General features: G+C 47.2%; 1 long non-coding RNA gene across 1 annotated transcript; it reads right to left on the bottom strand.

The window, feature by feature from the left end:
• Positions 1 to 553: 553 nt before the first annotated feature.
• Positions 554 to 10,439, bottom strand: LOC131519576 (uncharacterized). Its single transcript, XR_009265701.1, has 5 exons — positions 10,206 to 10,439; positions 9,934 to 10,051; positions 5,750 to 5,856; positions 3,324 to 3,408; positions 554 to 2,350 (listed from the first exon to the last, which is right to left on the bottom strand). It is a non-coding gene; the product is annotated as an uncharacterized LOC131519576 (long non-coding RNA).
• Positions 10,440 to 11,833: the final 1,394 nt, after the last annotated feature.

Genomic DNA, 11,833 nt, shown 5'->3' with positions numbered 1-11,833 from the left:
ACCTAGTATTAGGGTGATCTTTCCAAAAAGGAAATCGGATCACAACCCTTCTCACTTAAAATCCATCATGGCTTCCCCTGGAATAAAAGAATAAATTCCAAACTACTTCCTATGCTTATCCATAACATGTTGTCCCTCTGGGCAGACAAATTACAACAAGGCATCCCTTCCTCTGAGTTGACAGCAGCCGCGCAGGTCCCAGAATTTGGCAACTGGGAGACTTTGTGCAGTGCACAACCTCTGCAATTGTATTGGGATGCCTTGTAGGAGGCCCTCGGGGGTCAGGTCCCTATCTCTCTCTTCAAGCTCAAATTGTTTCTCCTTCCATGTCATTTCTCATGCTTAAGCCACACTGTTCTTCCTAGTCCTAATCCTCAAATATGCTCAACTCTTTCCTGTCTCTGCCCTTTGCCTATGCTGTGCTCTCTGCCTGGACACTCTTCTTTACAAGACTGATTCCCCCATAGTGACTTCAGCTTAAACACTTCCTCAGCTTTCCCAGATCAGATCAGTAGTTCTCCTGTTCTCATTATTCTTTATCTTGAGCCCTCTAGTTATTTATTTATTTATTTAATTTTCTTTTCTTTACGACACTTAACGCCCCATTGGTGATTATACTGACTTCCTTTGTATAGATCTTTTGCCTTCCTAAGGCAGGAAACTCAGCCCTGTTGACACTGTGCCTCCAGGGCCTAACACTGCTGTGGTACACAGCAGGTGCTCAATAAACAGGAATGCTTCCTTGGGGCCAGGCCAGCAGAGGGTTGACTGGCCACCTCCCCAGCTCTCAGCCCTGGGGTAGGGGTGGTGAGGAGGCCCTACCTCTGCTCCAGCTGATGCCGGCAACTGTGAGCCCCTCTCCTGCTGTCCCTTTGGGGCTGGGTGTCAGCTCCAGCCAGGGTCCCTGCACCTGGCCACCCTCGTTCCGGGGAAGGGAAGACATTTGATTAAGCAAATGGAGCCTCCCTAAGCTCCCTGTTTGAACAGCTGCTCTGCAGCCGTGACAAACAGCAGCTCTTAGAGGCTCAGGTCTAAGGGAGGGGCCCTCTCATACCTTTGTTCCCAGAGCCTGGGACTGCCAGGAGACCAGCTGCCTGGGCAGAGCCTAGCACCTTACTGGGGGCGGGGTCTGCAGGGGCCTCCCCGGCTTTTGCCTCCTAGCAGGGACACCCAGCCTCTCTCTGACCAGCCTGTTCCTCCCCTCCTCCCCTGCGGCTAGTCTTGGGGGTGATGTCGGTACCCCTCACCCAGGCTGAAGGGGCTCCTGGAGGAGGCTGAGGGGGTGCCCAGAGCGGGGCTGGATCCCACCTCACAGATGATGGGATGACGGCACCAGCACAGCAGCCTCCTGCCGTGTAGGTGGGTGACAGGGAGTGACTAATGTACGAGCTGCGATGCTAAAAATTAACCCAGGGATCGTGTTTGGTGGAGGATGGGGGTGGATGGGAAGGGAGCAGAGACGGGGAATAGTGTGTGGTTGGTATTCCCCTGCCCTGCCTCCCCTCCTTCATCTCCCACCAGTCTTCTGGTCCTTTTGGTGCCTCAGGGGACTCTGTGGGAGCCCTTCCCCATCCCCAGGCCAGAAGAGCGGTCCCCAATAACCCCAGGGACAAGAGTGGACGCCATTCTAGGTCGACCCAGCCCTGCAGATGGGAGTTCTGGTCTGAGGTCCCTGCAGAGCTCTCTGCGTCTGCCCCCATCTCCTCAGCATGGTGGCGGCGTGCCCCGGAGTCCCCTGGTTCTCCTCCCACTTTGCCCGGGGCCACCGCTCTGCTCAGAAGTGGGGGATGGGGCAGAAGTAGCCAGTGCACAGAGACAAGGGAAAGTTTCCACTGGCGGGTGGAGTGGGGGGTGGCAGTGGAGGCAGGAGATGTACCTGAAGGAAAGGATGAGGGACCCTATCCCAGAGCACCTCTCCGTACTGGTACTGTACTGAACACTTCCAGAGCCATCGGCCGCTTAGGCCTCACCGCATATCCGAGAGCCATTCGCCACTGTCCCTGTTTCACAGATGAAGAAACTAAGAAGTGGAGAGGTTAAGGGAACATAGGTGGTACCTGGAAGAGACAGCATTCCCTCATCTATGTTTGTCTGAAGGGCCCAGACTGGGCGGAGGGAAGGCGTCCCGAGGGAGAATGAGGACAGGATGTCAAGATGGTAAGGAACCAGGGAGCCTGGGTGGTTCAGTCGGTTAAGCGTCCAACGTCGGCTCAGGTCATGATCTCACGGTTCAGTTCATGAGTTCAAGCCCTGCATCAGGCTTTCTGCTATCAGCACAGTGCTTGCTTCAGATCCTCTGTACCCCTCTCTCTGCTCCTTCCCCGGTCTCTCTCTCAAAAATAAGTAAACACTAAAAACAAACAAACAAAAAGATGGTAAGAAACCATTTAGAGGAGCTAAACCTCTAAGGCAGTGCAACTCATGTGTGGGGAGGGAAAGTGGGAGCATGGAGGGTGGATGAAAGGGGGGACCTGAGGGAGCAGGGTCTGATATGTGCCAGACAGCAGAAGGAGATCAGGTCCAGAGGGATCAAGGCTCCATGGATGTGGGTGCTGTGCTGGAGTGAGGTGAGAACATTCCCATCAAAACATCGAGGGGCTCTTGACACTGGATTCTGGGGGCCACAAAAGGGGCTTGGGCTTGGAGAAGAGCTTTGTTGACACACATAAGAAAACTTATTAGGAGTAATCCATAAACACTCCCATTTTGCTCAGAGACAAAACCAGAGAACTTGAGCTGAATGGCGGCAGGACAAGAAGAGATAAGATAGTAGAAGGCACTTTCTGCTCACCAGTCAGTCACTCCTAAAATTGGGGAAGTGAGAGGCTTTGGGACTCCCCAAGGGTCAGGAGAAATGCCAGGCTGTCTAGTTGGGAGGCTGCTTGGCCCTGTAGTGACGGCGGGATGGGATGGCCTAGAGGAAGGAGGAATGGGCTGAGGGAAGTAAGAGAGAAAAGACCTTGAGGTTGAGAAGGCAGGGGACCAAGGAGGGCTCCTCCATGCAATGAAATGGCCAGAGTAGAGGTGTGCCTGACCCCTGGTGGTGGCCTCAGAACACTGCATCTCTCTTGGCCCTGACCTTAACAGGCACCAGATCTGGCAGAAGGGGGGTGCCCCATCAGCCTAGTGCCCTGCCCCACACTCTCACAAAGTGGAGTCTCCTCTGAATCACACAACCCATCTGAAGCTCTCTGCCATCTGAATTTGCCCAGCACTGAGTAGGCATTCAAACAACATCGATTGAAGGCACGTGTGTCTGAATGAATGAATAATGCATTCGGCACTTACAAATGATCAAACTTAATTTATTTCAACCAACATACCTTCTCTGCGTGGAACCCCACTTAGTCTGAAGGCTTAGAGACTGGGCTGGAGTGGGGGAAGTGGGGAGGAATCACATCTGCTGACCTGCAAGACACAGAATTTTTACCATAAGGGAGACCTCCTAAACTTCAGTGACTGTTTCATTCCTGGAATTTATAGAACACACACATTTATGCAAAAAGTAAAAATTATGGAAACGAAGGGGTGCTAATTAGTAACAAGAAGACACGTAAGAATAAATCTCATTGGAAAAGTAAATATATACTAAAGGTAGTAGATTAATTATAAAGCTAGTGTGAAGGTTAAAAGACAACAGTAGTAACAATAACTATGATTACAATAATCAGGTAAGGGACACAAAGGTAAAAAGATGTAAAACGAGGCATCAAAAACAAAGTGTAGGTGGGGGGAGAGTAAACATTTTGAGCATTAGAATGGGATCAAGCTTAAGTTATCTCTTTAAAATGTTGTGATACGTAAGCCTCATGGTAACCACAAAGCAAAAAACTACAGGAAATACACAAAAAATAAAGAGAAGGGAACATAAGCATACCATAAAGAAAGTCATTAAGCCACAAAGGATAAGATCAAGAGAAGAAAGGAACAGAGAGGAATTACAAAAACAGCCAGAAAACAATTAACAAAATGGTAAGAAGCACATACCTATCCATAATGACTTTAAATGTAAATGGACTAAATTCTCCAATCAAAAGACATGCAGTGGCTGAATGAATTAAAAAAAACAAGACCCATCTATATTCTGCCCACAAAAGACACACTGTATTTATTTATTTTAAAATTTTTGAGAGAGAGCATGCATGTCCCTGCAGGTGTGGGAAGGGCACAGGGAGAGGGACGCTCAACTGACTGAGCCACCCAAGCACCCCAAAAGACATACTTTAAAAATTTTTTTTAATGTTTATTTACTATTGAAAGAGAGACAGAGAGAGACAGAGAGACAGAGCATGAGCAGGGGGAGGTACAAAGAGAGAGGGAGACACAGAATCCGAAGCAGGCTCCAGGCACTGAGCTGTCAGCACAGAGCTGGACGCGGGGCTTGAACTCACAAACCGCGACATCATGACCTGAGCCGAAGTTGGTTGCTCAACCAACTGAGCCACCCAGGTGCCCCATCAAGAGACATACTTTAGATATAAGAATAATACAGGCTGAAAGTGAAGGAATGGAAAAAGATATTTCAGGCAAATGGAAACCAAAAGAAAGCTGGAGTAGCTATGCTTATATAAGACAAAATAGACTTTATTTTTTTTATTAAAAATTTTTTAATGTTTTATTTATTTTTGAGAGAAAGAGAGAGATACAGAGTATTAGCAGGGGAGGGGCAGAGAGAGAGGGAGGCACAGAATCTGAAACAGGCTCCTGGCTCTGAGCTGTCAGAGCCTGACACAGGGCTTGAACTTGTGCACTGCGAGATCATGACCTGAGCCGAAGTCAGATGCTTAAATGACTGAGCCAACCAGGCGCCCCCAAAATAGACTTTAAAACAAAGACTGTAATTAGACATAAAGAAGGATGTTACACCATGATAAAGGTGTCAGTCCAACAAGAGGATGTAACAACTGTAAATATTAACGCACCCAACACAGAAGCACCTAAAAGTATAAAGCAAATATTAATAGACCTAAAGGGAGAAATTGACGGCAATATAATAATAGTAGGGTTTTTTTTTTTCTTTAACGTTTATTTATTTTTGAGACAGAGAGAGACAGAGCATGAACAGGGGAGGGGCAGAGAGAGAGGGAGACGCAGAATCTGAAACAGGCTCCAGGCTCTGAGCTGTCAGCACAGAGCCCGACACGGGGCTCGAACTCATGGACCGTGAGATCATGACCTGAGCCAAAGTCAGATGTCCAACCAACCGAGCCACCCAGGCGCCCCTAGTAGGGGGTTTTAATACCTCATTTACATCAATGGGTAGATAATCCAGATATAAAATCAATAAGGAAACAATGGCCTTAAATGATATGTTAGATCAGATGAACTTAATGGATATTTAGAGAACATTCCACCCAAAAGCAACAGAATACACATCTTCTCACATGCACAAGGAACATTCTCTAGGACAGATGATATGTTAGACCACAAAACAAATCTTAATAAGTTGAAGAGAACTAAACTCATATCAAGCATCTTTTCTGACCATGATGGTATGAAATTAAAAATTAATTACATGAAGAAAGCTTAAAGATTCACAACTATGTGGAGATCAAACAACATGCTACTGAACAACCAGGAGGCCAAAGGAAAAGTCAAAGGAGAAATAGGGGTGCCTGACTGGCTCAGTTGGAAGAGCGTGCGACTCTTGATCTTGGGGTTGTGGGTTTGAGCCCCACGTTGGGTCCAGAGATTACTAAATAAATAAATAAATAAACTTGAAAAAGGAGAAATAAAAAAAAAAAAATACCTTGAGGGGCAGCTGGCTGGCTCCTTTGGTAGAGCTTGTGACTCTTGATCTCAGGGTCATGCGTTCAAGCCTCACGCTGGGTGTGGAGCTTACTTAACAAAAAATACCTTGAGACAAATGAAAATGGAAATAGAATATACCAAAATTTATGGGACGCAGCAAAAGCAATTCTAAGAGGGAAGTTCATAGTCATAAATGCCTACCTCAAGAAACAAGAAAAGCCTCAAATAAATAACCTACCTTGATACCTTAAGGACCTTAAAAAAGAACAAACGAAGCCCAAATTTAGTAAACAAAGGAAATAACAAAGACTAGAGAAGAAATAAATGAAACAGAGACAAAAAACCCAATAGAAAAGATCAAGAGCTGGTCCTTTGAAAAGATAAACAATATTGATGGGCGCCCCGGGGGTTCAGTTCCTTAAGTCTCTGACTTTGGCTCAGATCATGATTTCATGGTTCGTGGGTCTGAGCTCGACACTGGGCTCGCTGCTGCCATCGCAGAGCCTGCTTCAGGTCCTCTGTCTCCTTATCTCTGTGCCCCTCCCCCACTTGCTCATGCTCCCTCTCTCAAAAATAAGTAAACGTTAAAAAAAACCCAACATTGGGGCCCCTGGGTGGCTCAGTCGGTTAAGCGTCCAACTCTAGCTCTTGACTCGGGTCATGATCTCCTGGTTCATGAATTCGAGCCCCCTGGCAGGCTCTGTGCTGACAGTGTGGAGCCTGCTTAGGATTTTTTCTCTCTTCCTCTCTCTCTGCCCCTCCCCTGCTCATCCTTTCTCTCCCTCTCTTTCTCTTGAAAATAAACAAACATTAAAAACATAATACGGACAAACCTTTAGCTAGACTCACCAAGACAATAAAAAGAGAGGAGTCCAATAAATGGAAACAGAAATGAAAGAAGAGATGTTACAAGTGACCCCACAGAAATGCCAAGGCTCAGAAGGGACTACTATGAACAATTCTATGCAATGAACTAGACAACCTAGAAGAAGTGGTCACATTCCTAGAAACTCACAACCTACCCAGACTGAGTCATGGTGAAACAGAAAATCTGAACACACTGATTACCAGCAAAGGGATTAAACCAGTCATCCAAAACCTCCCAACAAACAAAAGTCCGGGACCAGAAACCCTCACTGGTGAATTCTACCCAGCATTCAAAGAATTAATATCCATCTTTCTCAAATTCTTCCAGAAAATACAAGAGGGGAATTCTGAGCACAGTTTACAAGGCCAGCCTTACCCTGATGCCAAACCAGACGTAAATGCCACAAACCAAGGAGATTCCAGGCCAATATCCCTGATGAATACAGAGGCAAAAATCCTCAACCAAACATTAGCAAACTGAATGCAACAGTACGTTAAAAAGAGTCATACACCATGATTACATGGGATTTATTCCAGGGATGCAAGGATGGTTCAACATCCACAAATTAGTTAACGCAATACACCACATAAACAAAATGGGGGACAGAAATCACCTGATTTTCTCAACAGATAGACGCAGGAAGAGCATTTGACAAAGCTCAACATCCATTTATGACAAAAACTGTGAACACGATCAGTACCTCAACACAATAAAGGCCACGTATGAAAAAACCCCACAGGTAACATCATACTCAACAGTGAAAAGCTGAAAGCTTTTCCCCTGAGATCAGGAATATGACAAAGATACCTACTCTTGCCCCTTTGACTTAACATATTATTGGAAGTCCTAGTCAAGAGCAATTCAGCAAAATAAAGAAAAACGTATCCAATTGGAAAGGAAGGGATAAAAACTGTCAGTACCTGTGGATGACACGGTATTACACACAGAAACCCAAAAGACTCCATCCCCAAACTGTCAGAACTAATAAATAGATTCAGTGAGGTTGCAGGATACAAAACGAAGACACAAAAATCTGTTGTGCTTCTAAACACTAATGAACTGTCAGAAAGAGAAATTAAGAAAATAATCCCGTTTGCAATTTCATCAAAAAGAATAAAGTGCCTGAGAATAAATCTAACCAAGGAAGTGAAAGATCTGTATGTTGAAACCCACGAGACATGAATGAAAGAAACTGAAAAAGACGAGTAAATGGAAAGATATTCCACGCTCATGGATTGGAAGAATTATATTGGTAAAAGGTCTGTATGGCCCCAAACAACGTACAGATTCGGTGAATCCGTTATCAAAATTCCAACGGTGTTTTTCACAGAAATGGAACACTCCTAAAATCTGTACGGAATCACAAAAGACCCCAAATAGCCAAAGCAATCTTGAGAAAGAACAAAGTTGGAAGCATCACTCTCCCTGATTTCAAACTATATTACAAAGCAATAGGAACCCAAACAGTGCGGTACTGGCATAAAAACAGACACATGGATCAACAGAACAGAATAGAGAACTCAAGGCATAAGTCCACGCATAGATGTTGACCACGCATAGGTGGTTAATTAGTTTACTACAAAGGAGCCAAGAATGTTTTTCAGCAGAGAAAGGACAGCTGTTTCAAAAATGGTGCTGGGAAAACTGGAAAGCCACATGTGAAAAACTAAAAATGGACCTCTCTCTTACACTGTACACAAACATTAACTCAGAATGGACTAAGATATGAACATAAGACCTGAAACCACAACACTCCTAGAAGAAAACTTAGGTGCTAAGCTCCCTGACATAGCTCTTGGTGAGGATCTGACACCGAAAACAAAAGCGACAAAAGCAAAAATAAATACGTGGGCCTGGCCACATCAAACTGAGAAGCTTCTGCCCACGAAGGAAACCATTAACAACATGAAAAGACAACCTACGAAATGGGAGAAAATAGTTACAAATCATGTATCTAACGACGGGCTAATATCCAAACTATATACAGAACTCATATAATCCAATAGCAAAAAAAAACCCCCGAAATCCAGTTTAAAAACGGGCAGAGGATCTGAACAGACATTTTTCCAGAAAAGACACGCAGATGGCCTACAGACACATGAAGAGATGCGCAACAGCACGACTCCTCAGGGAAATGCAAATCAAAACCACAGTGACCATTTGAGACAACATGGATGGAGGTCAAGGGCATTATGCTAAATGAAGTAAGTCATACAGGGAGAGACAAATGTGGTAGGATCTCACTTAGATAAGGAATCCCAAGCAAAAACAAAAACAACCCAAGCTCACAGGTACGGATAACTGGTGGTTGCAAGAGGCAGGAGATGGGAGGTGGGAGAAATGGGTGAACTGTTTTGATTTTCTTTTCTTTTTTTTTTTTTTCAGTTTAAATAAGTTAAAAAAAAACTCTTCCTACAAAGTAAAAATTAGGCAAATTCTGGCCCTCTGGGCCTCTTTCCCCTATGCTCCCCTGCAGAGTCACTTGAAAGCCGCCCCCCTCACAGCTGGTGAAGTCCATGCAGCACCGCCCCCACCCCCCCCAGAGTGACAGGCCACCTAGGTCCCAGTACACTAGCATATTCAGCTCTCTCCAAATCTCACTCTGATTGAAAGCCTGGCGCTAACCCCACTTTCTGGGAAACTCGTCCCTGGTTAAGTGAATGTAAGGCCAGTGATTACCAACTACAGCAACAAATCACCGCGAGACATTTAAAAGTAGCCGGGACCCTGCTCCTTCCCTTAAGGTTCTGATTCAGGTGGCTGAAGCTTCCATATTTTAAAAACGATCTTTATGTTCAATAAAGAATTACTGAACACAAGTTGGCTGAAGTCGACTCTAGAGACCTCTGAGCTCCCTCCCAGCTAGAATCTTGGCACTCCAAACACGGACAGAACTCTGGTTCCCCTGAGGTCCTATCATCCACAGGGAGCTGATGACCTGTGCCTCCCACTGGCACTTTCTGGCCCGTGGTGTGGTGGCGGCTCCCCCATTGACTCGGAGCTCTTGGAGGGCAGGGAGATCCCGTTGGAGACCCGTGTGTCCCCATCTTGGCTGGAGCGGCCGTTGGCACACAACAGAGGTATCCGGGACCTGCTGGCTGTGTGTGGCCAGAGCTCAATGGGGAAGGGGAGGGGAGCGGAGACCCCAGCCCGAGAAGCTGGCAGGCTAGGTCTTCCCTGCAGCTGCTCCTCAAAGGTTCTGGTCTAGACCAATAGTTGGGGGTTGGCAGGGGGAAGATCAGACCGTGAGCTGGGTGCCACTTCAGTGCACCAACTGGAGTCAGCGGGGCGCCCCCCTCCCCACCCTCGCCTACCCTGAAGCTGAGAGGCTGAGGGCTGATTTTGCAGAGGCAGGTTCCAGCTTGGGGGTGCAGCCACCATTAGCTGGGGTGGGGGTGGAGACGGGGACTCTGGGTTGTGTTTGGCTGGAAGCTGGAAGGGAAGCAGGTGGCAAAGCTTGAGTGAGTAACCGCCTCCCCAGAGCAGCAAATCTTGCCGCCCCAGGAAGTCCCACAGACATTCTGCACCCCCTCCCCCCGCCCACGCCGGGACCTTCTCCTGGCAAACGCCCACCCGAGCTCCGCACCTCCAGCTCGCTTTACGCGCTTGCTCTTCCGGCGCAGACGCGCGGCGCCCCAGCACACTTGACCCCGTTGCAGACACCCACACCGTGCCCCGGACAACCTCTCCGGCGGATTCTGCCTTATTCTCTTGCCACACCCCACCCGCCGCCCATCCTCTCGCCCTTCAGACCCTTTAGAAACCCGGGAAGGGTCCCTGTGGCTCCCGGGTCCCGGGAGGGGCCGGGCCGAGCCGGGCCAGGGGCGTGGCCTGGGCAGGTTTGCGGAGCTCTGGGGTACTATCGCCCTCTGCTGGGCAGACTTGGGAATTGCTTCACCTCTCTGTCGTAGGGTATTTTTCCTGCCCCCTTGGCCACCTGGTTTTGGACCTTCCTTGACCTCTCTGCCATCTCTCTTCTTTCCTTGACCTGACCCCTGGAGAACTTCGAATATGTAGGTGTCGGTCCTAGTCCCGGGTCTGTCACAGGCTAGGCTCGGGCTTCTTCCCGGCGATAGCAGTCATGAAGACCAAATGCAGGACAGTGAAAGAAGACACTTTGTAAACCGAAAGGGAGCATCTGGGTAAGAGGTGTGGCTGTTGTTAATGCTAAGGGTAGTCTCTCATACTTTCTGGGGTGTGGATCCGGGGGCGGGGGGGCATTTCCCCCCCTGTCCTTGGCCCACAGTGGAACTAGAGGCACACATCTCTAGGGATCATCACATTTTGATATATTGCCTTTCCGTCTTTATCCCCATATAGAGAAGCACATATATATATATATATATATATATATATATATATATATATATATATATTTTTTTTTTTTTTTTTTTTTTTTAAATACAAATGTGACCATACTCTACATGCAGTTTTATGTCTGGTCCCCTCCCCCCCCCCCCCCAAGTGCACAAGTCATGGTTAAAAGTGCACAAGTCATGGTTAAAAGCCTGGATTCTGAAGTCAGACAAACCTGGATTCAAGTCCCCCTGTCCTTAGGCAAACCACATAACCTCTACCTTTCTCAGCCTCAGTCTCCTCATCTACAAAGTGGTGCTGGGGCACCTGGGTGGCTCAGTCGGTTGAGCGTCCGACTTCGGCTCAGATCATGATCTCACAGTTTGTGGGTTCGAGCCCCACGTCAGGCTCTGTGCTGACAGCTCGGAGCCTGGAGCCTGCTTCCGATGCTGTGTCTCCCTCTCTCTCTGCTATTCCCCTTCTCACATGCTGTCTCTCTCTCAAAAATAAATAAAGGTTAAAAAAAATTTTTTTAATAAATAAAAACACAAAATGGTGCTAATGTGGGGAATACACACTTCACAGCCCCTGGGCATTTCCAGCTCAGCATATGTTAGCAGGTGTTATCTCATGCTTGTATTTTGTTTTGTTTTCAATGTTTATTTATTTATTTTGAAAGAGAGTGAGTGCATGGGTCCATGAGTGCACAGTGGGGGAGGGGCAGAGGGAGAGGGAACCAGAGAATCCCAAGCAGGGTCTGCACTATCAGCACAGAGCCTGACGCGGGGCTGGATCCCACAAGCCCTGACATCATGACCTGAGCAGAAATCAAGAGTCAGACGCTTAACCGACTGAGCCACCCAGGCGTCTGTCATGGCTTGCATTTTGAGCAAGACTCTTCTCCAGCCCCGTGATTCT

Source organism: Neofelis nebulosa, chromosome 8 (assembly GCF_028018385.1).
Source record: "Neofelis nebulosa isolate mNeoNeb1 chromosome 8, mNeoNeb1.pri, whole genome shotgun sequence".
NCBI lineage: Eukaryota > Metazoa > Chordata > Mammalia > Carnivora > Felidae > Neofelis > Neofelis nebulosa.
This window is presented reverse-complemented; position numbering and strand designations above follow the sequence as displayed.